At 40.6% G+C, this 25291-nt stretch overlaps 1 protein-coding gene across 5 annotated transcripts in view; it reads left to right on the top strand.

Annotated features, from left to right (window-relative positions):
• The window catches only part of RALY (RALY heterogeneous nuclear ribonucleoprotein), a 137981-nt gene that overhangs the window by 35077 nt on the left and 77613 nt on the right, over nucleotides 1-25291 (top strand). For 4 of the 5 annotated variants that reach the window (XR_005213019.1, XM_037811265.1, XM_037811263.1 and 1 more), the window contains exon 2: nucleotides 6862-6944. The exons of the other annotated variant lie outside the window; for it this stretch is intronic. The gene's annotated coding sequence lies outside the window, so the exon portion shown is untranslated. The remainder of the gene's footprint in view (nucleotides 1-6861; nucleotides 6945-25291) is intronic. 5 annotated transcript variants of the gene reach the window in all.

Here is a 25291-nt window from a genome sequence, read left to right on the forward strand (position 1 = left end):
GAAGTTAATACAGCCCCACTCTGGACCACAAGGTACCTAAGGACAAGGACTACTCTCAGTCATCCCTGTATTCCTCACAGCCCCTAACCTAAAACTGTGTACACGGTAACACCAGTCAGGCCCAGGAAATGTTTATTTAGTGATTGGGTAGGACTTACGTATGTACTCATTGTTTTTCAACTAACAGAAAAAACTGATAAAAAACTGGATAGGAGTCTCCCATTGTTCTCTCTCCACCTTTCCTTACTTATAACACTGATGCTCACAAAATCCCCATTTACTTTGGTCAGGATGGAAGTTATGGCCTCATTTTGCAGATGAGGAATCTGGAAGAATCAGAGGCTCAGATTAGAACCTAGGTCTCTGGTTAGAAGATAGCTCTAGACTAAAATATGGGTGGGAAGAATGAGAACAGAAATCTTAACTGACTAGGCTTCTGTTCTGGTTTGCTAATGCTGCTGTTATGCAAAATACCAGAAATAGATTGGCTTTTTAAAGGGGATTTATTCGCTTACAAAGTTACAGTTCTATGGCCATAAAAGTGTCCAAACTAAGGCATCAACAAGAGGATACTTTCACTGAAGGAAGGCCAGTGGTATCCGGAACTCATTTCTCAGCTGGGAAGGCACGTGACTGGTGTCTGCTGGTCCTTTGCTCCTGCGTTGTGTTTCAAAATGGCTTTTTCTAAAATGGCTCTGGCCTTCTGTCTCTCTTAGCTTCTCTCAGCTCTCTGCTTCGTTCTGCTGGGGCATTTCTCTAAGGATCTGGGACTCCTCTCTTAGCTTCTCTGAGGCAAACTCTGGGCTTCAAACATCCTTCTGTCTGCATCTCCAAGCGTCAGTGTCAGTGTTGGCTCTTGAGTCTCTTAAGTACTCCAGTGAACTAAATCAAGACCTACCCTGAATGGGTGGGGCCACCATAGACACGATCTAATCAAAATGTCTCACCCACAGTTGAGTGAGTCACATCTCCCCGGAAACAACCTAATCAAAAAGTCACACCCTAATTAAAAAGATTAATAAGTCTGCCCCCAGAAAATTGCATTAAAGAACATGGGTTTTGTGGGGGACATAATAGATTCAAACCAGCACAACCTCCATTCTCTGGAAATCGTAGGAATTCCTACAAAGGAGAAGAGGAACAGGGCAACTGAATTCCTGAGCTTTAGCCATATGTAGCCTCAGAGATATTTCAAGAACATAGAGAGCAGCTAGGCCTTGAAGATTAAGAAGAGTTTGAATATGACCAAATGAAGGAAGGGCATTCCAGGGGAGAGAACAGATGGAAAGAAGTATGGGTGCTAGAAAGCCTATTGTCTAGGTAAAGCAGATGAGAACCCAACATAACATACCTAGTGGTTGGGAGCCGTGATTTTTTTTGTTGTTTAGTTTAAACAACGGAAATTTATTGGCTCAGGGTTTTGAGGCTAGAAGAAGTGCAGGTGAAAGCACTTTTAAGGTGATGCTTTCTTTCTGGAGACCAGTGTTCTGGAGCTGGTTTCCATGGATCCTTGGTTCTGGGCTCCTCTGTCTCATGGCAGTGCACATGATGGACTCTTTTGGTGTCTCCCAGGTTCCCTTGACTTTCAGCTCCTGGCTGCTCTCTCTGTGGCTTTTTTCTCCTTCTGTGACCTTCCCTCTAAGGTCTTCACTATAGGATTAAGACTTATCCTTACTCAGCTGGGCCACACCTTAACTGAAGTAACCTCATCAAAAAGTTCTATTTATAAGAGTTCATACCTACATGAATGGATCAAGTCTGGGAACATGTTTTTAGCTCCAAACCACCACATTCCCCTTGCAAAATATCATTGTAAAGGAGTACTATAAGCTTATCCAACTAGTCTCCTATGAATGGGCTTTAGGTTGATTCTAAATTGTTGATATTTTATAGAATATTTATAGAATGGTATAGTGAAATACTTTGTGAATATGTGGTTTCGTATTTGTGGAGTTGTAAATTCTGGGTAAATTTCTTCTAGAAGTGGGCTTGTCGGTCCAATGGTAAATGCATATGTAGTTTTGTTAGCATTTATCTGAAGAAAAGTATTTTAGGCAGAGGGAGCAGCAAGTGCAAAGGCTGTGAGGCAGGGCATGTAGGTCATGTGCTCGTGAAATAGCAAAGAGGCCAGATGAAGAAGCTTTTAGAGATAAAAAGTGACTTGCACAAGATTATACTAGTGGCAGTGCTGAAGTTAGATCCCTGGCCTTAATAGTCCCAGTCTTTGTGGTTAGTATACTTACTAGAGAAACAACAAATGCCGGCTTGAAAACAGGAAAACGCAGTTGATCAACACCTGTGTTGTCAGGGCTATTCAGAGGTCAGAAGAGGGAGAAGTTTATTATGAGCCAGAGTTAGATAAGACTTCACAGATGAGGTGGGGCATGAAGGATGATTAGAATTGAGTAGCAGTTGAAAGAGGCTAGGGCCACATTCCTGGCTTTTACAGTTGTGGATAAGGGCTTGGGAATAGCTTGTTTGGGAGGTGATGCCAGGAATGGAAAGTTTATCTGGGGAGGAATGAGAGAAAATTAGAAACAGGTAAGTAAATTGAGCCTTGTTGTAAAGCTTTTTGGATTCCAAGGTGAAAATTGTCTGTGTAGAGTCATTGCAAATTTTTAAAGTGGGAGGGAGTTTGGTTTGTCCCTTCATGTCTTCTGTAGTTTGAGGGTTGTGCCCATCTGATTTTTTTTCTTGAAAAGGTCGTCAATTTATCCATCCATAGGATGCTATTTATTATATGTCTGTGTGCCTGACTTTGGAAGGTTCTCAGTGCTAGCTGATACTTTGTTAAATTCTTTTTCTCTACATAATATCTTTGGATATAACTTCACATCTGTATTAGAAAATACTCAGATACCATTCCAAGGCTAGAACTATCAATTAAGATCCCTATTTGCTCATTTTTATGCTTAGAGTTTAGGGCTATAGGGTTAAAAAAAAATAAAGGGCCAGGACATGATGGTCCTTGCCCCTAAGGGGCTTAAGGAATGTGACAAAAGGGTACTGCTTTTTCACTTTGGAGGAGTAGGTGGGGGAGGGGAATATATAATTTGTACTTCTATCCCTTGTATTTCTAGTAGTGGAAGTTAGGTCTAGGGCTGTGCTGTTGGATACTTCAGCCATTAGCCACATGTGTCTGTAGAGCTGAAATGTGGCAAGTTCAGGTTGGGATGTGCTGTAAGCATAGAATGCACATCAGTTGTGATGGTTTTTTAAGCAGGGGAGTGGCATTAGGAGCATTAGTCTGTCAGTGTGGGCCCAGTGGATTGGAGCAGGGGGCTGGCGGGAGAGTAGTGGAAGAGAGACCCGGGAAAAGGCTACTGTAACGGTCTACCCTTGTAATGTCAATAAATTTTAAGAAATATTCCAGCATCGCAAGCGAGAGATACGAGATTCTGAACCAAGAGAAAGTTTACACAGTAGGGAATAAAGAAGAACAATTTGGATGTAGAGCTCTTAAAGTATTAAAAAACCACAAGGACTTGACAATTGTGGGAGTGGGGAAAGAAGAAAGGAGACGTTGGAGAGCATGAACATTTGGAATCTGAGTGCCTCGGAGAATGATTATACCATTCACCGAGCTATGGAGGCTGGGAAATAGATGATGATTTCAGTTTGGACATGTTGAATTGGAGGTGCTGATAGTCCAACCCCTTTACCATCAGTCCTCTTATCCTCTAGTGGCTCTGCTTTTGTCCTTGACCTGAAGCTACAGAGATCCTTCGGTTCCGTGTGTTTTCCACTTTGTTCCAAGCCTGGAGCCCCCTACAAGTACTTTCACTCATGTCTTGGAGCAACTCTTACTCCCTCTCTAAAATAAGATAGTGTAAGTGTAATAGCCACTAACATTTACTACACACTATTTTAAAGCTATTTTAAAGTGTGTAGTAAATGTTAGTGGCTATTGTATGTGTTATTGTTATCACCATAGCTTTGGGATCATAGTAGTTAGAGATTAGAGAAGCCTTTGGAACCACCTGGCTGAAGGACTCTGGGAGCCTTTCATCTATATTCAGTAAGGATCCTGGACTGCAAGTAGGTGGAGAAGATATCAGGCTAGGGTGTAAGTGGATGGGGGGAGCTCTGAGCCATTTCAGGTAGGACTAGAGAATGTTTCCTGCCTTTTTTCTTCTGTTTTTGAGAGGTGCTATAGTGTATGGTTAAGAGTTGGACTTCCTAGAGTCACATCCCAGCTCCACTATTTATTAGCTATGTAACTTGGGCAAATTTACTTCTCTGTGCCTCAGTTTCTCCCTTGGTAAGATGGAGCATATAATAAGACACCAAACTCACAAGATTGTTGTAAAGATTAAAGAAGTTAATATAAATAAAGGGTTTGCTACAGTGCCTGGCATGTGCTACTATTCTCCTTACCGCATTCCTGGGAGTATGTAGGGGTTTCTGTTCTTCAGCCATCTCACCCAACAGAGGAGTGGGGTGAACAGAGGAACCTGCAGCTAATTTAAGAGTGCTTGAAAGTTTGTCCCCGCTGGAGTCCAGGTTATCTAAGCCTGGAGAAACCTGGCCCAAGTTATTAAAGATGTCTAGGAGACCAGAATTCCAGTTTTAGTTCTGTCACTGGCTTACTTTGATTTTGGGCAAGTCACCTGACTTCTGAGCCTCAGTTTTCTCAGATGTAAAGTAGGGCACAAACTAATTCCTCCACATGTCTCTATTACCTCATTCTCCGCATCACTCACTTCATCCTAGCTATATTGGCTTTCTTAGTTCTTCAGTATGTTATGCTTATTCCTTTTTTATTTTTTAATTAGAGTGGTTGTAGGTTTACAGAAAAACCATGTAGAAAGTTCCCATATACTCCCCCCCAACACACAGAGTTTTCCCTTTATTAACATTTTGCGTGAGTGTGGTACCTTTGTTACAATTGATGAAACAATATTATTGTAATTATTCTATTACCTGTTGTTCTAGTTTGCTAATGCTGCCTGGAATGCAAAACACTAGGAATGGATTGGCTTTTATAAAAGGGGGTTTATTTGGTTACACAATTACAGTCTTAAGGCCATGAAGTGTCCAAGGTAACACATCAGCAGTCGGGTACCTTCACTGGAGGGTGGCCTCTGGTGTCCGGAAAACCTCTGTTCAGCTGGGAAGGCACTTGGCTGGTGTCTGCTCTGAAGTTTTGTTTTCAAAATGGCTTTCTCCCAGGATGTTCCTCTGTAGGCTTCTGCTTCTCTCCAAAATGTCACTGTCAGTTGCTCTTGGGGCGTTTGTCCTCTCTTAGCTTCTCTGGAGCAAAAGTCTGCTTTCAGAGGTCGTCTCCAAAATGTCTCTGTAAGCTGCAGCTTCTCTCTCAGTTCCTGTGCATTCTTCAAAGTGTCCCTCTTGGCTGTAGCTCCTCTTCAAAATGTCACTTTCAGCTGCACTTCAAAATGTCACTCACAGCTGCACTGAGTTCCTTCTGTTCTTCAGCTCATTTATATGACTCCAGTGATTTAATTTAGACCCACCCTGAATGGATGGGGTAACACCTCCATGGAAATTATCCAATCAGAGTCATCACTGACAGTTGGGTGGGACACATCTCCACAGAAACACTCAAAGAATTACAATCCAATCAACACTATGTCTGCCCACACAAGATTACATCAAAGATAATGGCATTTTGGGGGACATAATACATTCAAACTGGCACATCTATAGTCCATGGTTTACCTTAGGGGTCACCCCCTTTTTTTTTTTAACCTTTAATGCAATTTTATTGAGATATATTCACACACCATACAAATCATCTAAAGTATACAATCATTGGCTCATAGAGTCATCATATAGTTGTGCATACATCACCGTGATCAATTTCAGAACATTTTCACTACTCCAGAAAAGAAATAAAAATAAAATGAAAACCCAAATCCTCCCATACTCCTTATCCCCCCTATTATTGACCCATAGAATTGGTGAGGTACATTTGTTACTGTTGATGAAAGAATATTAAGATATTACTGTTAACTATAGCCCATAGTTTGCAATGGGTATGGTTTTCCCCATATACCCCTCTATTGTTAACACCTTGTAATAGTGTTATGCATTAGTTCTAGTTTATGAAAGAAGTTTTTTATATTTATACAGTTAATCACAGTCATTGTCCATCACAAGATTCACTGTGTTGTACATTTAGGGTTCACCCTTTGTGTTGTACAGTTCTGTGGGCTTTTAAAAAGTCTTTTATTCTTGTAATATATACACAATATAAAATTTCCCATATTAACTACTTTCAAGTGTACAATTTAGTGGTGGTTTACCTTCATCATGTTGTATCACCATTACCACCTTCATTACCAAAATTTTCTATCATTCCAGACAGAAACTCTGTACCCATGAAGTAGTAATTCCCCATTTCCCACCCTAGCTGCTACCCCTGATAACCTGTATTCTAATTTCTGACTATGAATTTGTGTCTGGCTTATATCAGTCCACATGATGTCTTCAAGGTTCATCCATATTGTATGACCATGCTGCTTCTTGCCTACTGTTGACTCAGGGCCTTTGCAGTTGCTATTTCCCCTCTCTGGAATACCTCCCTCAGATCTTTGCATGTCTTACCTCTCTTATTTCATTCAAGTTTCTGTCCTGATGTCATCCTTTGGAAAGGCCTTCTCTGACCATTTTATCTAAAATAGACTCTACTTCTACTTGTCACCTTTTTCTTCCCTCACCCTGCTTTATTTTTTCTTAAAGCACTTAGCACTACCTGAAATCATATATTTAATTATTAACTTATGTTTTTCTTTCCCTAGAGTACAGGATGTGTGAGAATAGGAACTTTGAATGCCCACACTGATGTAAGTTCATACCTTTTTGAGCAGTGCCCTTCACTGGCTTCTCTCTTTGTTGTAGGTGAGTCCTGTTCCCAGAGGCAGCTGGCACTGGCCCTGTAACAAAAAGGAGGAAATAGCTGGCTGAGCTCAGCTTTGGTACTGGTGAGTTAGGGTGCCTGGGCAAACTTTTGGGTAAGCTTGGGCCGAAATACAGAGAACCTAGTTTAGGGATTATTTTAGCCTATTTCCTTTACCCTTCGTACAGATAACTGATAGATGATTACTCTCCTACTCCATGTCTAAAAGGCATCCTAGACTGGGAGGAGAGTTGAGATAACATTCCTGGAGCTGCCGTGAGAAACCCTGGGATCATTTGCCATGAATAAGACAAAGCAGGCTCAATTCCTTCTTGCTTCTGCCAGCTGTTTTCTGCTGGGGGCAGGGAGGGGCATATCCTGGGAGCTTGCTGCTAAATCCATCCTCCCACAAGCTCTCTTAATGTGTTCTCACAGCCCTTAGAGACTTTCCTGACTTCAGTCTCTACGTGACTTTCCAAGCCCTAGGTCAGCTTCAGAAAATCCTGTAGTTCTATGATCCTGCAAATTATGATCATGAAAAGTCGTGAGTGTGGAATGATAGAGTAGGGGAAGGCTGTCTACAGGGGAAATCAGGTGAATCTTAGAAGGAAAATAGTACATGGTGAGAAGAGGAGGGAAATCAACACATTAAGAACTTATTGTATTATGGATCTAGGCAAAACCCCATTTACAGATGAAGGAATTGAGGTTCAGGAAGTTGAAATAATTTGCCCAGATTCACACCTGGGAATCCACCAAGTTGATATTAGAACCCAGGTCAGTCTAATCATTGATCTTCCTGATTCAGCAGTCTCTTCTTGGGCTGCTAATCTCACTGGGATCCTGGTTTTTCTTAGAAAGTCCAAAAGACAGACCTCCTTAGGGATTTAGGATGGTGAAGGAGATTATTATTTGAGGGGTCCTCACAGGACAGGCAGCAGTTCAGAGTCTTCTCTGAGCAATGGTATTTCTAGTGAAAGGGCCAAGAGGCTGAAAGATAGGAAGAATCTTCAAGTAGGCAGGCTAAATATGACTGGAAAGGAGAAGGAAAAACCTTTAACACGTGGCATCCCCAAAACACTTGGGCCAGCCTAAGATGGGGACCTGGAGAGCTGGGTTTTCATCTTATCTTTCACCCTGTGCCCTTGGCCAATCCCCATTTCCATATGTAAAATTGAATGCCTCTCCCTTACATGTTTATTGTGTGTTTCGACTATGCAGGGATGTTGTAGGGAATCAAATAAGAAATGCAAGTTGGAAGGTTCTTTGAATTGTTAAGCAGCACAGTAGAAATGAAAGAAAGTGAGAGGGAAGTGTTACGAGAGTCCTTGGCAAATCAGTCCCTGAGCTGTTTGCCACTCCACCTTCATGGAGGGTTTCCTATGAAAATATGCATTGTAAACCTTCTCTCATGCCCTTCTCTCCCCCTCTATCTTCCTCGGGTCCCCTCTTGTACCCACAGGTCAGTCTTTCTACAAGGGAAAGGATTCCAAAGTGCAAATGACAAAGCAAAGCAGCATTAGCAGCCCAGATTAGCAGTATGTGGGTTACAGAACACAGGCTGAAATGCATTCACACATTCTGGGTCTGAGGCCACTGCTGGCATTGATATTAAAGCAGTTTTCAAGAGCCATCTCCAGCATGTGTCTGCACTCCCTCACTAGTTCCACTGAGACTTTGTTCCCATTGATCTCAGAAGAGGAAGACTATTCCTATTTGTGCCCTAAGTTCCCTACTATACCTCCCACTCGCCCCCATCCTCACACCACCTCCGCCTCCCCACAACTTGTAGTGGAACAGGTGCTTGTACTTTAGCCATTTATCTTATTGGAGGCCATACTCATCCAGTTTTTCTACTTTCTTTATTCCTTGGTAAGTGATGTAGGCCACTCTCTTCATACTCTGTAACAGTGCATCATGAACATTGCATTCCTTTCTCTGTCTGCTTGTGGGTGCTTAAAGGGGTCTGTCCCCCAGCATGGTGCTCTTGGACTCCAAATTGGCCAGCTCCAACTTTTCCTCTCACTGTGAGTCTACAGGCTATTGTTGCCACCTCCTTTTGGCTTGATAATCTAAAGTTCTACAGCTTCTCACCTTTTCAAGGCTGGGTGCCAAGCTTGGTTCTTATTGTTCTTATCACAACTGCCCTGTGAAGAATTGCCACTATTGGCTATTTTAAAATATGAATAATTCCATGTAAATAAGTGTATAACATACGTGTATCCATAGAGTAATAGCTCATTTAGCTGACGTCTTCATTTTTCCAGAGCTCAACTAAAAAACAAGAGGGAAGTGCAAAGCACTGTCATCCTTAAACCCTTGGACAGTACTAGTTTATTCTTATTTTTATGTGTTGTAACAAGCTTGGCAATGTGATTTCTGAACCCCCATAAGATTAAAGGCAGAAAATTAAAAAAAAGGGAGAAGACCTGCTATACTGATGGCAGCTTGAGGCAAGAGCTGAAAGCTGACAGTAAAGGGAGAGGTGAAAGAATGATTAGAAAGAGAAGCTGAAACAAAAGTCTGAAGGCCATTTAATTTAGGAACAACAGTCTTAGAAATATCTTATGTACTTCAGTAAGGTGAGAGTAGTGCTAGGTAATTTTTAAGATAGTTCTGGGTTCTTCTTGAAGTCCAGAGGTATCAAAAAATGTTAAATGGTTTACCCAGAGAACGGTTATTTGATAAGTGTCTAATATCAGACACTATACTGGGGATAAAATAAATTATTCATTTTCATAGCAACTTGCAAAATAGGTGGTGATATTCTCATTTTATAAATTGCTGAGATTTGAAGGACACACTGGAAGTAAGTGAGTAGAAAAGCCAAGGCTAGAACTCAGGAGAGAGTGGCTCCAGAGAATCAAATATTTTTATTATCCTACATTGGACCTTTCCCCCTGACCTAGTCCTTCTAAGCCTCTTGGCCCAGTGGGTTCCCCCTTTTATTCATTCCTCTGTACATTTTTTTCTTTTAAGAACCATCTCTTTCAATTGAGTTGTGTCTTTCTGGGGATTTGCATAACTGAACACACTTGCCTTTGAGTATTTCATCTTTTTCTTGTCCTCAGAATGAAGAGGTCTCTTCTTCATAGGTCAACCCAAGTGCTGTCTCCTCAGGCCTTCTCTGAGTCTGTCAGTGAGAAGACTGAACAAAGTGGGGAACTCTGGTTGCTGGAATAAAGGCTAAGAACGTGAATGCGGTGGGGACAGAGAAGTATAGCGGAACTTAGGAGACTTGGGGATCCTGGAGGACATGCATTCATTCTTTTGTTCAGTGGGTATTTATTATCTACCATGTTCTAGGCACAGTTTTAGTTTTAGGTGTCAAATAAAGCAGTGAATAAAACAGTTGACTTTCTCATCATTTATATTTTAGTAGAGGGAATCAGATAAATAAATGAATAAATATGAAAAAAAATAAAGCAGAGTAAGGGCATATAGGGTAGGACTTGGATGATCAAAGAAGGTCTCTCTGAGAAAATAAAATCTGTAGAAATATGTAGGAATTAAACTGGTGAGTTATGTGTATGTCTTGGGGATTAGCACTCCAAGTAGGATTAAGCAAGTTCGGAGGCCCTGAAACAGGACTGTGCTTGTGTTTGAGGAACAGTAAGGAGGCCAGTGTGGCTAAAGATGAAGAGCAAGAAGCAGAATGGACTATGGAGATGAAGCACAAGGTAATCAAGGACCCAGATCGTGTAGAGTTTTTTTCTGAGTGAAGTAGGAAAGCTGTTGGAGAGTTTTGAGCAGAAGAGTGACATTATCTGGCATCCTTTTTTTTTTTTTTTAAAGTCCCACTGTCTGCTGTGTAGATTGAAAGGCGCCAGGAGTAGAGGCAGAAAGACCAGTGAGGAAGGTATTGTAACAATCCAGGTGAGAGATTATGGTAGTTTGGACTGTGGTGGTGGTAGAGGTGGCAAGAAGTGGATTCTGGATAGACTTGGAAGGTAGAAAATACCGGGTTTGCTATTGATTTAATGTGGGTTATGACGAAGAGTCAAAAAGGATACCAGGCATTTTGCCTGATGGAGATACCATTTTCTGAGATGGGGAAGACAGAGGAAAAGTTTGGGAGCATGACTAGATTGGGGTTCTGAGGATTTGTCGTCAGTTTGGGGAGCAGACCATGTACCAGGAAAGCACTTAGATGCACGTGCTGACTGTGGCAAATCAGTCTGTCTAGTAAGCACTGTTATCAAAGGGCTGTGGTGAGGAAATATCTCAGTCTGTCAAAATGGTCACTTGCTGGGGATCCAAGACGGAGTGGTTGGAATTTTCAGCACTTCATACTGCAAAGGCAAAAGGACCCCAAGCAACTGTAGGGACAAAGGGCTGCCAACTGCAAGGCTGGATTTAGGTTAAACTGGGAGCAAGATTAGCAGGAGTAGAGGTAGGCTTCCAGGAAACTGGAAAATTAGACAGGTTTGGGGAATAAAATAGGATATTCTTTTCTGAACATTTTAATAAATTAACTAATATATTATGTGTCGTTTTTCATCTGGCTTTGTTCATGTTGCCTAATGCTTTTGAAGTTCATCCATGTTGCAGCATGTATTAGCGGTTCATTTCTATTATTGCTGAATACTATTCCATGTATGAATATGCCAAATTTTGTTTATCCTTTCACCAGTTGATGGACATTTGGATTGTTTACATTTTTTGGCTATTATGAATAATGCTGCTATTGACATTTGTATACAAGTCTTTGTGGAATCATGTTTTCATTTCTCCTTAGTAAGATAACTAGAATATAGGTCATATGTCTGGTAACTCATCTTTTTTGTTTGTTTGTTTGTTTAAATTTTTTTATTGTGAAATATAACGTATATGTAGAACTGCGATAACTTTCACAGTACAGTTTAACAAGTAGCTAGAACAAATTTCAAAGCATGTTATATGTTACAGTTCTGCTATGTCGGTTATTTCCTTCTAGCCATTCTAGTACCTTAGAAACTAAAAAAAGCGTATTTATATAAAGATTCAGTATTCATAATCATTTGTTAAATCCTATCTTGTCTGTTGCTACCCCTCTCCCTCATTTGATCACTTTTTCAATCCTTAAAGATACCTGGGGAGTGACCACCCTAGCTTGTTCATATTGAAAACGGGTGTTGGCATTATGGGGAAGGGAGATGCAACTGGTTGATGTTCTTGGAGAGGCTGTTGCTTCTGGGTTTTGGGACTTATCTGGCATACGAACACTCTGGAGGATTTAAGATTCTGAAAAGTAAACTTAGTGAGTGAAACTTTTAGAGTCTCAGATAGGGACCCAGGTATTCTTTAGTATTTTCAGGACTTCTTTAATTAGGGCTTGGCATTTAGAGTATCTAGCTGGAGCTTGCATAAGAGTAACCTCCAGGATAGCCTTTTGACTCTATTTGAGATCTCTTAGCCACTGAACCCTTATTTTGTTACCTTTCTTTTTCCCTCTTTTGGTCAAAAAGGCATTCTCAATCCCTTGACGTCAGGGCCAGGCTCATTCCTGGGAGTTGTGTCCCATGTCACCAGGAAGATTACCCCCCCCCCCCAGGAGTCATGTCCCATACAGGAGGGAAGGTAATGAATTTATTTGCAGAGTTTTTCTCTCTAAAAGCCACATCTGAGCAGCAAAAGAGGTTCTCTGGAGGTGACTCTTAGGCATAGTTATAGGTAGGCTTAGCCTCCTCTTTACAGCCATAAGTTTCACGAGAGCAAGCGTCAAGATTGAGTGCTTGACTTATTAAAAAGTAGGAGGTTCGTCATTTCACATAACATATATTCTGTCCAAGATAAATAATCAGTGCCTCATATTATCTTCACTTAGTTGTAGAATCCTCATCACTCTCAATTTTAAACAATTAATCATAACCCAAAACACTGTGCTGGTTTGAATATATTATTTCTCCCAAGAAAAGCCCTGCTCTTTTAATCCAATCTTGTGGTATATTTGGATTAGGTTGTTTCCATGGAGTTGTAGCCCCGCCAATTCAGATTGAGGGTAACTCTATATCTAGTTTATATCCAGTTTACTGGAGCCCTGTAAGAGCTCAGACAGAAGGATTTCAGTGCTGCAGCTGAGAGAGACATTTTGGAGATGGCCACAAAAGCACATTTTTGCTAGCCCGGAGTTTGCCTGGGAGATACTAAGAGAACACCCGCAGATGCTTAGAGAAGCATCTGGACAAAGTCGTTTTGAAACCAGAACCCTGGAGCAGACACCAGCCACATGCCTTCCCACCTGACAGAGGTTTTCTGGATTTCATCAGCCATTATTCAGTGAAAGTACCCTATTGTTGATGCCTTAGTTTGGACACTTTTATGGCCTTAGGACTATAACTTTGTAACCAAATAAACCCCCTTTATAAAAGCCAATCCATTTCTGGTATTTTGTATAAAGACAGCATTAGCAAACTGGAACAACTCCTCAGAGCGCTTATCAGCCCCCAGTTATTTATCCCTTGTATTAGTGTGGTACTGGTAAGATATTCCTATTAAATATAGTCTATAATATGCAATAGGTAGTTTTTTCCATATACCATTCTGTTGTTAACTCTTTGTACCAGTGTCAAACCTTAGAAGTCAATCATACAAGCACTTATTTATATTTGTAGTGCTAATCTGTGGGATACATACTGTACCTTTAAACAACCCCTTTCAATCATGTTTGCCTTCAATGCAGCATTGATACTTACAGTCTCATTAATGAACTATCATCACTTCTGTCCATTCCCATACCTTTAAGGTCATCTTCATTAACATGTCTGTATATGTTAGGTAATCATTCCCCCTTCACTAGCTTTTGTCTATCTAGTTCCCCTATAGTCTACGTTATAAGACACTGATTTTACATTGTTCAGGGAGTTTATATTAGTGGTAACATACAATACCTCTTCTTTTGGGTTTGGCTTATTTCACTCAGCGTTATGTCTTTAAGGTTCATCCATATGTTTCACGACATCGTTCCTTCTTGCTGTCGTGTAGTATTCCATTGTATGTGTTCTAGTTTGCTAATGCTGTGGAATGTGCCAGTTTGAATGTATTATGTCCCCCAGAAAAAGCCATATTCTTTGATGCAATCTTGTGGGGCAGACATAATAGTGGGGATTAAGTTGGAACATTTGCATTAGGTTGTTTGCATGGCAATGCGCCCCACCCAACTGTAGATGATAACTGATGGGATATTTCCATGGAGGTGTGGCCCTACCCATTCAGGGTGTGCCTTGATCAGTGGAGCCATATAAACGTGCTGACTTAAAGAGATGGAATTGAGTGCAGCTGTGAGTGACGTTTTGAAGAGGAGCAAGCTTGCTGGAGAGGAACTTCCTGGGAGAAAGCCATTTTGAAACCAGAACTTCGGAGTAGACACCAGCCACATGCCTTCCCAGCTAACAGAGGTTTTCTGGATGCCACTGGCCATCCTCCATTGAAGGTACCTGATTACTGATGTGGTACCTTGGACACTTTGTGTCCTTAAGACTGTAACTGTGTAGCCAAATAAACCCCCTTTTTATAAAATCCAATCCATCTCTGGTGTTTTGCATTCCGCAGCATTAGTAAACTAGAACAGTATGTATATATCACATTTTGTTTATCTACTGTTGAAGGACATTTGGGTTGTTTCCGTCTCTTGGTAATTGTGAACAGTGCCGCTATGAACATTGGTGTGCAAATGTCTGTTTGTGTCACTGCTTTCATATCTTCTGGGTATATACTGAGAAGTGAATTCCTGGATTGAGGGTAACTCTATATCTAGTTTTCTGAGAAACTGCCAAACTGTTTTCCACAGCGGCCGTACAATTACACATTCCTATTAGCAATGAATAAGAGTTCTAATTTCCCCATGTCATCTCCAGCATTTGTAGTTCCCTGTTTGTTTAATGGCAGCCATTCTTATTGGTGTGAGATGATATCTCGTGGTTTTGATTTGCATTTCCCTAATAGCTAGTGAAGATGAACATTTTTTCATGTGTTTTTTTAGCCATTTTTATCTTTTGCCCATTTTATAATTGGGCTGTTTGTACTATTGTTGAGTTGTAGGATTTCTTTATATATGCAAGATATAGTCTCTTATCAGATATGTGGTTACCAAATATTTTTTCCCATTGTGTTGGCTTCCTTTTCACCTTTTTGACAAAGTTATTTGAGGCACAGAAGCTTTTGATTTTGAGGAGTTACCATTTATCTGTTTTTTCATTTGTTGCTTGTGCTTTGGGTATATGGTCTAAGAAGCTACTTCATATCACTAGGTCTTGAAGATGTTTCCCTACAATGTCTTCTAGGAGTTTTATGGTACTGTCTTACATTGAGGTCTTTGATCCACTCCAAGTTAAACTTTGTAGAGGGTATGAGATAGGGTTCCTCTTTCATTCTTTTGAATATGGATATTCAGTTCTCCCAGTAGCATTTGTTGAAGAGACTGTTCTGTCCCAGTTCAGTGGATTTGGGGGCCTTTATAAAAAATCAGTTGACTGTAGATCTGGGGATCTGTTTCTGAATTCTCAGTTTGATTCCGTTGATCAATATGGCTATCTTTGTGCCAGTACCATGTTGTTTTGACCAGTGTGGCTTTATAGTAGGCTTTCAGGTCAAGGAGTATAAGTCCTCCTACTTTGTTCTTTTTTAGAATCTTTTTGGCAGTCCGAGTCTCCTTTCCCTTCCAAATAAATTCCATAACTAGCTTTTCAAAGTCTATAAAGTAGGTTGTTGGAATTTTGAATGGAAGTGGTGTTGAATCTGTAGTTTAGTTGGCATCTTAATGACCTTTAGCCTTCCTGTCCTCATGCAGTCTCCTCTGGAGAAGCATCTGGAGCCTCAGAGGGGTCCTAATTTAGAAGTAATAGGGGAGATCAGTGGTCTGCAGCGTATGTGTTACCAACAGGGATGAGGTTAGTGGTAGATCCAGAGTTCTGGGCAGGCAGTAGGGCAGGCTTGAGCTTTGGATGGGAGGTGGGGTTGGTGGTGGTGTGAGCAAGTCAGGTCATACTTGGATAGGCAGACTCTCCAGGCTCCTGAGGCGAATTCCCTTGACCCAGAGCTAGAGGAGGTAGCTGCCCACCTCATGGGCTTCAGAGGCTTTAGGATGGCTTGCTGAACACGTCTTTTGTCAGCTGATGACTGAGAATCTAAGCAGAGATTTGATTTAAGGAAATAAGACTTAAATTCTGATCTTACAGGTAGCATATTGAAATGGAAAGCGCTCTGGGCAAGATCTAGGTTTTGTGGGCACTTGTGGCCTTTAGTTTCCTCATCTATAAACGAGGAATAATAGTTTTTACTGCATAAACTACTTTTCAAATAAGTGCTACATAAAACTCGTAGGTACTAGACACATATAAGGGACTATTAATGATAGTAATTAGGTGATAGGGACCTGGATCAGAGTCTGAGAAGGCCCAGAAGTAGGAATATCACCTTCCTTTAATGTGTGGGGATGAATATCTGACCTAAGTGGACTTTGTAGCTTAGTATGGCAGGAGAAAGTTCATTGTTTGCTATTGTCATTATAAGATGGCCCCTATAGAAATCTGTGGAGGGAATCTGAGGGTGGCTGCTAGAGCAGCACTTATAAAAAACAGTTGTTCCTGTTTACTCCCCACTTAGGAATTTTGGCCACATTGTGTTACTTTGTTTCCACAGATAGCTGACTTTCTTGAGGGTTGCTGCCCCAACAAAGCAATAAGGTCCAGCTCACCTGGAGGGAAAGAATCGCATGCCAAGGAATCTGGGGTCTATTGGGCTCTGTGTCCTAGTGCTTCCTTCTCTAATATTTTTAGAACTTAAGAGGATTTTTCTGCCCCTTGGGAGCAGCAGGAGATCAGTGAAACAAGAGAGGGACTGACTGGTCCTATAGGTCAAATCAGCTAGAGGACAATTCTATTGATGTTGGCTATGGCAGAGAGACAGGGTCCTGAGCCCTAAGGCCAAGGGATCAAAAATTGAAGCTGGGAATCTGGGAAACAACAAATTAGGAAACCAGGGTCTATTGGCAACTGTTGTACTGAGACCCTGAGGTGAATAAAGTGGTCCTTTAGTGGACTTAACGATCTAAGTGGGGCAGATGGAGGAAAAAAAAAACCTACTGTTTCACCAAAGACCCTATCAACACAAAGTAGAAATTGCTTCTTCTGAATAAGTCATTTTGTTTTTGAGTTGCCACTCTCCACCCCATCCTCATTACTTACCAATTAGTATAATCTGTCGAGTTACTGTACTAAGTGCATAGGGCAAGAGATAAAAGATACCAATGGTATAACTGGTCTCAGGGATGATTAATTAATTGCATCTTTCCCACAGCTGTGTTTATTCTTAGGCCACATGACATTTGGGAAAGAGAGGAGGCTATAAAGCCAGATTTACCACAGTTTTAATCGGCTCTGCCATTTATTTCCTGTGTGACTTGGATGAGTTCCTAGTCACTCTCAGCCAGTTTCCTCATCTACAAAATGGGAATAATGCTTGTTTTGTATGGTCATTCTGATAATAAAAGCAGATTTAAAAAATGTCCTGGATTGTATTCAACCAGTAATGATTGAAATAAATTCTGATACCATGTGTTCAGTCTCAGATTGTAGAAGGAGAGTATGATAACCCAGGCTCTTAACCTGGATCTGCTACTAACTCAATCTTGGAAAAGGCATTTAATATCTCTGGGCCTCTGTTTCCTCAGCTCTAAGAAGAGGAAGTGGGGTAGAAAGTTGTTCTATGGTTGTTGGTTTCTCTTCCAATTCTTTGCCTGCAAAGGCACATTGGTTTGTGGTATAAAGGCATCAAAGAGCCAAGAAGGAAAAACAGGAGACAAGGAGGTGCCAAAAGAGAAGCCTTAACTAAAGTCCTACTTACTGGTACATCAGGGATAGTTTGAAAGAAAGCCATTGTCTACATTGAGAGGATGTTGGAAATGGCTGGGAGCCTGATGCAGTGGCAGTGACCTTTCACTCAGCTTTTAGATAAGAAATATCAAAGAGAAGATCAGAATGGCCTGGAATGTTGGTGACCAAGTAAATAGCAAGTGTGAAAGAGACCATGAGGTAGAGGACTCAACTTGTGCCCCATCACCCACTTGCTGGTTGTTCCTGGTTAAGCTGGTTCCCGTTTTGCGGCCTCCATATCCTCATCTGTAAAATGAGCTAATTAGGCGATGTATTCTTTTTTTTTTTTTTTTTTTTTTAATCATCATTTTATTGAGATATATTCACATACCACGCAGTCATACAAAACAAATTGTACTTTCGATTGTTTACAGTACCATTACATAGTTGTACATTCATCACCTAAATCAATCCCTGACACCTTCATTAGCACACACACAAAAATAACAAGAATAATAATTAGAGTGAAAAAGAGCAATTGAAGTAAAAAAGAACACTAGGTACCTTTGTCTGTTTGTTTGCTTCCCCTACTTTTCTACACATCGATCCATAAACTAGACAAAGTGGAGTTTGGTCCTTATGGCATTCCCAATCCCACTGTCACCCCTCATAAGCTACATTTTTATACAACTGTCTTCGAGATTCATGGGTTCTGGGTTGTAGTTTAATAGTTTCAGGTATCCACCACCAGCTACCCCAATTCTTTAGAACCTAAAAAAGGTTGTCTAAAGTGTGCGTAAGAGTGCCCACCAGAGTGATCTCTCGGCTCGTTTTGGAATCTCTCTGCCACTGAAGCTTATTTCATTTCCTTTCACATCCCCCTTTTGGTCAAGAAGATGTTCTCCATCCCACGATGCCGGGTCTACATTCCTCCCCGGGAGTCATATTCCACGTTGCCAGGGAGATTCACTTCCCTGGGTGTCTGATCCCACGTAGGGGGGAGGGCAGTGATTTCACCTTTCAAGTTGGCTTAGCCAGAGAGAGAGGGCCACATCTGAGCAACAAAGAGGCATTCAGGAGGAGACTCTTAGGCACAAATACAGGGAGGCCTAGCCTCTCCTTTGCAGCAACCGTCTTCCCAAGGGTGAAACTTATGGTAGAGGGCTCAACCCATCAAACCACCAGTCCCCTATGTCTGTGGTCATGTTAGCAACCATGGAGGTGGGGTAGGCGAATACCCCTGCATTCTCCACAGGCTCCTCACGGGGGCACTACATCGTTTTTTTTTTTTTTTTTTTTTTCCTTGTTTGTCTTTTTTCTTTTTTTTTTTTTTAACTTTCCCTTCTTTTTTCAAATCAACTGTATGAAAAAAAAAGTTAAAAAGAAAACAAACATACAATAAAAGAACATTTCAAAGAGACCATAGCAAGGGAGTAAGAAAAAGACAACTAACCTAAGATAACTGCTTAACTTCCAACATGTTCCTACTTTACCCCAAGAAAGTTACATACTATAGCAACATTTCAGTGAACTTGTTCCTACTACATCCATCAGAAATTAACAGACCATAGTCATTTCTGGGCATCCCCAGAACGTTAAATAGCTTATCTGTTCTTCTTGGATTATTGTTCCCCCTTCCTTAATTGCTCTCTACTGCTAGATCCCCTACATTCTACATTATAAACCATTTGTTTTACATTTTTCAAAGTTCACATTAGTGGTAGCATATAATATTTCTCTTTTTGTGCCTGGCTTATTTCGCTCAGCATTATGTCTTCAAGGTTCATCCATGTTGTCATATGTTTCACCAGATCGTTCCTTCTTACTGCCGCGTAGTATTCCATCGTGTGTATATACCACATTTTATTTATCCACTCATCTGTTGATGGACATTTGGGTTGTTTCCATCTCTTGGCAATTGTGAATAATGCTGCTATGAACATTGGCGTGCAGATATCTGTTCGTGTCACTGCTTTCCGATCTTCCGGGTATATCCCGAGAAGTGCAATCGCTGGATCGAATGGTAGCTCTATCTCTAGTTTTCTAAGGAACTGCCAGACTGACTTCCAGAGTGGCTGAACCATTATACAGTCCCACCAACAATGAATAAGAGTTCCAATTTCTCCACATCCCCTCCAGCATTTGTAGTTTCCTGTTTGTTTAATGGCAGCCATTCTAACCGGTGTTAGATGGTATCTCATTGTGGTCTTAATTTGCATCTCTCTAATAGCTAGTGAAGCTGAACATTTTTTCATGTGTTTCTTGGCCATTTGTATTTCCTCTTCAGAGAACTGTCTTTTCATATCTTTTGCCCATTTTATAATTGGGCTGTCTGTACTATTGTCATTGAGTTGTAGGATTTCTTTGTATATGCAAGATATCAGTCTTTTGTCAGATACATGGTTTCCAAAAATTTTTTCCCATTGAGTTGGCTGCCTCTTTACCTTTTTGAGAAATTCCTTTGAGGTGCAGAAACTTCTAAGCTTGAGGAGTTCCCATTTATCTATTTTCTCTTTTGTTGCTTGTGCTTTGGGTGTAAAGTCTAGGAAGTGGCCTCCTAATACAAGGTCTTGAAGATGTTTTCCTACATTATGTTCTAGGAGTTTAATGGTACTTTCTTTTATATTGAGATCTTTGGTCCATTTTGAGTTAATTTTTGTGTAGGGGGTGAGGTAGGGGTCCTCTTTCATTCTTTTGGATATGGATATCCAACTCTCCCAGCCCCATTTGTTGAAAAGACCATTATGGCTCAGTTCGGTGACTTTGGGGGCCTTATCAAAGATCAGTCGGCCATAGATCTGAGGGTCTATCTCTGAATTCTCAATTCGATTCCATTGATCTATATGTCTATCTTTGTGCCAGTACCATGCTGTTTTGGCAACTGTGGCTTTATAATAAGCTTCAAAGTTAGGGAGTGTAAGTCCTCCCACTTCATTTTTCTTTTTTAAAGTGTCTTTAGCAATTCGAGGCATCTTCCCTTTCCAAATAAATTTGATAACTAGCTTTTCCAAGTCTGCAAAGTAGGTTGTTGGAATTTTGATTGGGATTGCATTGAATCTGTAGATGAGTTTGGGTAGAATTGACATCTTAATGACATTTAGCCTTCCTATCCACGAACATGGAATATTTTTCCATCTTTTAAGGTCCCCTTCTATTTCTTTTAGTAGAGTTATGTAGTTTTCTTTGTATAGGTCTTTTACATCTTTGGTTAAGTTTATTCCTAGGTACTTGATTTTTTTAGTTGCTATTGAAAATGGTATCTTTTTCTTGAGTGTCTCTTCAGTTTGTTCATTTCTAGCATATAGAAACATTACTGACTTATGTGCATTAATCTTGTATCCCGCTACTTTGCTAAATTTGTTTATTAGCTCTAGTAGGTGTATCGTTGATTTCTCAGGGTTTTCTAGATATAAGATCATATCATCTGCAAACAATGACAGTTTTACTTCTTCTTTTCCAATTTGGATGCCTTTTATTTCTTTGTCTTGCCGGATTGCCCTGGCTAGCACTTCCAGCACAATGTTGAATAACAGTGGTGACAGTGGGCATCCTTGTCTTGTTCCTGATCTTAGAGGGAAGGCTTTCAGTCTCTCACCATTGAGTACTATGCTGGCTGTGGGTTTTTCATATATGCTCTTTATCATGTTGAGGAAGTTTCCTTCAATTCCTACCTTTTGAAGTGTTTTTATCAAAAACGGATGTTGGATTTTGTCAAATGCTTTTTCAGCATCTATTGAGATGATCAATTGATTTTTCCCTTTCGAGTTTTTAATGTGTTGTAATACATTGATTGTTTTTCTTATGTTGAACCATCCTTGCATGCCTGGAATGAACCCCACTTGGTCATGGTGTATGATTTTTTTAATGTGTCTTTGGATTCGATTTGCAAGTATTTTGTTGAGGATTTTTGCATCTATATTCATTAGGGAGATTGGCCGGTAGTTTTCCTTTTTTGTAGCATCTTTGCCTGGTTTTGGTATTAGATTGATGTTAGCTTCATAAAATGAATTAGGTAGTGTTCCATTTTTTTCAATGTTTTGAAAGAGTTTGAGTAAGATTGGTGTCAGTTCTTTCTGGAAAGTTTGGTAGAATTCCCCTGTGAAGCCATCTGGCCCTGGGCATTTATTTGTGGGAAGATTTTTGATGACTGATTGGATCTCTTTGCTTGTGATGGGTTGGTTGAGGTCTTCTATTTCTTCTCTGGTCAGTCTAGGTTGTTCATATGTTTCCAGGAAATTGTCCATTTCTTCTACATTATCCAGTTTGTTGCCATACAGTTGTTCATAATATCCTCATATAATTTTTTTAATTTCTTCAGGATCTGCAGTTATGTCACCTTTTTCATTCATTATTTTGTTTATATGGGTCTTCTCTCTTTTTGATTTTGTCAGTCTAGCTAGGGGCTTGTCAATCTTGTTGATCTTCTCAAAGAACCAACTTTTGGTGATATTTATCCTTTCTATTGTTTTTTTGTTCTCTATGTCATTTATTTCTGCTTTAATCCTTGTTATTTCTTTTCTTGTACTTGGTTTAGGATTGGTTTGCTGTTCATTTTCTAGCTTCTTCAGTTGATCCATTAGTTCTTTGATTTTGGCTCTTTCTTCCTTTTTAATATATGCGTTTAGTGCTATAAATTTCCCCCTTAGCACTGCTTTTGCTGCATCCCATAGGTTTTGGTATGTTGTGTTCTCATTTTCATTCGTTTCTATATATTTAGCAATTTCTCTTGCTATTTCTTCTTTAACCCACTGATTGTTTAGGAGTGTGTTGTTTAACCTCCAGGTATTTGTGAATTTTCTAAGTCTCTGATGGTTATTGACTTCTAATTGTATTCCATTGTGGTCAGAGAATGTGCTTTGAATAATTTCAATCTTTTTAAATTTATTGAGGCTTGTTTTATGTCCCAGCATATGATCTATTCTGGAGAAAGTTCCGTGAGCACTAGAAAAGTATGTGTATCCTGTTGATTTGGGATGTAATGTCCTGTAGATGTCTGTTAAATCTAATTCATTTATCAGATTGTTTAGGTTTTCAATTTCCTTATTGGTCTTCTGTCTGGTTGATCTATCTATAGGAGAGAGTGATGTGTTGAAGTCTCCCACAATTATTGTGGAAACATCAATTGCTTCCTTTAGTTTTGCCAAAGTTTCTCTCATGTATTTTGTGGCACCTTGATTGGGTGCATAGACATTTACGATTGTTATTTCTTCTTGCTGAATTGCCCCTTTTATTAGTATGTAGTGGCCTTCTTTGTCTCTCAAAACATCCCTGCATTTGAAGTCTATTTTATCTGAGATTAATATTGCTACACCTGCTTTCTTTTGGCTGTAGCTTGCATGAAATATTTTTTTCCATCCTTTCACTTTCAGTTTCTTTGTGTCCCTGTGTCTAAGATGAGTCTCTTGTATGCAACATATTGATGGTTCATTTTTTTTGATCCATTCTGCGAATCTATATCTTTTAATTGGGGAGTTTAATCCATTTACATTCAACGTTAAAACCGTGAAGGCATTTCTTGAATCGGCCATCTTATCCTTTGGATTATGTTTGCCATATTTTTCCCTCTCTCTATTAATATCCTTTATTGTACCCATACCGAATCTCTTTAGTACTGAACCTTTCTCCAAGTCTCTCTGTCCTGTCTTTGTTTGTCTGTCTGTAGGGCTCCCTTTAGTATCTCCAGTAGGGCAGGTCTCTTGTTAGCAAATTCTCTCAGCATTTCTTTGTCTGTGAAAAATTTAAGCTCTCCCTCAAATTTGAAGGAGAGCTTTGCTGGATAAAGTATTCTTGGCTGGAAATTCCTCTCATTCAGAATTTTAAATATATCGTGCCACTGCCTTCTCGCCTCCATGGTGGCTGCTGAGTAGTCACTACTTAGTCTTATGCTGTTTCCTTTGTATGTGGTGAATTGCTTTTCTCTTGCTGCTTTCAGAACTTGCTCCTTCTCTTCTATGTTTGACAGTGTGATCAGTATATGTCTCGGAGTGGGTTTTTTTGGATTTATTCTATTTGGAGTTCGCTGAGCATTTATGATTTGTGTATTTATGTTGTTTAGAAGATTTGGGAAGTTTTCCCCAACAATTTCTTTGAATACTCTTCCTAGACCTTTACCCTTTTCTTCCCCTTCTGGGACACCAATGAGTCTTATATTCGGACGTTTCATATTATCTATCATATCCCTGAGGTCCATTTCGAGTTTTTCAATTTTTTTCCCCATTCTTTCTTTTATGATTTCATTTTCCATTCTGTCATCTTCCAGGTCACTGATTCGTTGTTCAACTTCCTCTAGTCTTGTACTATGAGTGTCCAGAATCTTTTTAATTTGGTCAACAGTTTCTTTAATTTCCATAAGATCATCCATTTTTTTATTTAGTCTTGCAATGTCTTCTTTATGCTCTTCTAGGGTCTTCTTGATTTCCTTCATATCCCGTACTAGGGTCTCATTGTTCATCTTTAGTTCTTTGAGTAGCTGCTCTAGGTGTGTCTCTTCTGGTCTTTTGATTTGGGTGCTTGGGCTTGGGTTATCCATATCGTCTGGTTTTTTCATATGCTTTATAATTTTCTGTTGTTTTTGGCCTCGTGGCATTTGCTGACCTTGATAGGGTTCTTTTAGGGTTTGTAGACCAGTTGAAGTCCTTATCTCTAATTTATCAGATCTACAGCTTCGTGGAGTACACTTTCTCTAAGTAACCAGCAGGTGGCGTCCACGAGCCACCTGTTCTCCACAAGCCAGATCTCCCCTGCTTAGCCTTTTTGGTGAGTGGGGGAGTGAGTCTTGTGGGGCCCAATTGGTGTCCCAAGCTTGCGTGTGTAGTTGGTGTTGCCTGCCCTGTATGTGGGGCGTGTTTCTGGGCAGTCGGGTAGGGGGGGTGGCCCTAACAATCAAATCTCCCTGATGATCCTAGAGTTTTAAAGCTACTGCAATAGTCTAATCCTTCAGTTCAGTCCTGCCACAGTTTGTCTCTGCCACTGACCCACAAGTCTTTGGTATTGGCGTATGGCTCCTGAGACTTGCAAGTGGGCCCCTCTTCCAGGCTGTGCACCCCGGGTCCTCTGTTGAGGGATGACTGTGCTATGTCGCAGGTGAGTGCCGTCCCCCCAGGGCAGTTCTGGGCTGCTGGGCTGTGTTGGGAGGCTCCCAGTCTGCTCAAATGATGGCTGAATGGGGCTCTGTTAATTCACACTGCTCCCCCTTCCCAGCTCTGGGACATTCAGCTGAGGTTGCAGGGAAGGCTAATGTCCACGCCCAGTTTTGTGGTGTGTGCCTGTTATTTGAAGCACTTCCGTCACACTGGGTTGTCTGGGGCAGCTCTGGGCTATGGGGCTGGCGATGGGCAGGAGTGTTTCCTGTCCACCAGGATGGTGGCTGTGAGCGGACACCCCCCTTTTCTTGGGAAGTTGTGTTGTTTAGTGAATTTTCTCAGCCACTGGATTATTGCCTTTTGTCTCAGAGCTCTCTTAGTTCTGCTCTTGACTTGACGTGCCCAAATTTCAATTCTTTGAAGCTTTCTGTATTGAGCTTCTTAGAGTAATTGTTTTAGAAAAAGCAAAAAGGATTTAAAAAAAAAAAAAAAAAACGGCCCTCCTCAGAGATCTAATGGGTTATTGAAATGCTAATAGACAAAGCAACCAGGGCCATTAA

The sequence above is a fragment of the Choloepus didactylus genome, chromosome 19, assembly GCF_015220235.1.
Source record: "Choloepus didactylus isolate mChoDid1 chromosome 19, mChoDid1.pri, whole genome shotgun sequence".
NCBI lineage: Eukaryota > Metazoa > Chordata > Mammalia > Pilosa > Megalonychidae > Choloepus > Choloepus didactylus.